Source organism: Cucurbita maxima, unplaced genomic scaffold, assembly GCF_002738345.1.
Source record: "Cucurbita maxima cultivar Rimu unplaced genomic scaffold, Cmax_1.0 Cma_Scf07443, whole genome shotgun sequence".
NCBI classification, from domain to species: domain Eukaryota; kingdom Viridiplantae; phylum Streptophyta; class Magnoliopsida; order Cucurbitales; family Cucurbitaceae; genus Cucurbita; species Cucurbita maxima.
Window position 1 is genome coordinate 1 of NW_019279458.1, and position 634 is coordinate 634.

At 50.8% G+C, this 634-nt stretch overlaps 3 non-coding genes across 3 annotated transcripts; all 3 read right to left on the reverse strand.

The window, feature by feature from the left end:
• Positions 1–7: 7 nt before the first annotated feature.
• On the reverse strand, positions 8–126 carry LOC111476319. Its single transcript, XR_002717045.1, has one exon. It is a non-coding gene; the product is annotated as a 5S ribosomal RNA (ribosomal RNA).
• Positions 127–259: 133 nt separating this feature from the next.
• On the reverse strand, positions 260–378 carry LOC111476318. The gene has a single exon (XR_002717044.1). It is a non-coding gene; the product is annotated as a 5S ribosomal RNA (ribosomal RNA).
• A 133-nt stretch (positions 379–511) lies between these two features.
• LOC111476317 lies at positions 512–630 on the reverse strand. Its single transcript, XR_002717043.1, has one exon. It is a non-coding gene; the product is annotated as a 5S ribosomal RNA (ribosomal RNA).
• Between the last annotated feature and the right edge of the window lie 4 nt (positions 631–634).

Sequence of the window (634 nt, forward strand, 5' to 3'; positions counted from 1 at the left end):
AAAAAAAGGGGTGCAACCCGAGGACTTCCCAAGTGGTCACCCAACTTAGTACTACTCTCGCCCAAGCACGCTTAACTGCAGAGTTCTGATGGGATCCGGTGCATTAGTGATTGTATGATCGCACCCGACATGTCATGCGCACAAAATCGTATTTAACGCATGCGGGGCGGCATGATCGAAACGCGATGGGCGTGAGCGGGGGAGGATCTCATTTGTAGAGAAAGGAAGAAAAGAACTCGGAGAAATTGAAAGAAAAAAAGGGGTTCAACACGAGGACTTCCCAAGTGGTCACCCAACTTAGTACTACTCCCGCCCAAGCACGCTTAACTGCGGAGTTCTGATGGGATCCGGTGCATTAGTGCTGGTATGATCGCACCCGACATGTCATGCGCACAAAATCGGATTTAACGCATGCGGGGCGGCATGATCGAAACGCGATGGGCGTGAGCGGGGGAGGTTCTCATTTGTAGAGAAAGGAAGAAAAGAACTGGGAGAAATTGAAAGAAAAAAAGGGGTTCAACACGAGGACTTCCCAAGTGGTCACCCAACTTAGTACTACTCTCGCCCAAGCACGCTTAACTGCGGAGTTCTGATGGGATCCGGTGCATTAGTGCTGGTATGATCGCACCCGACA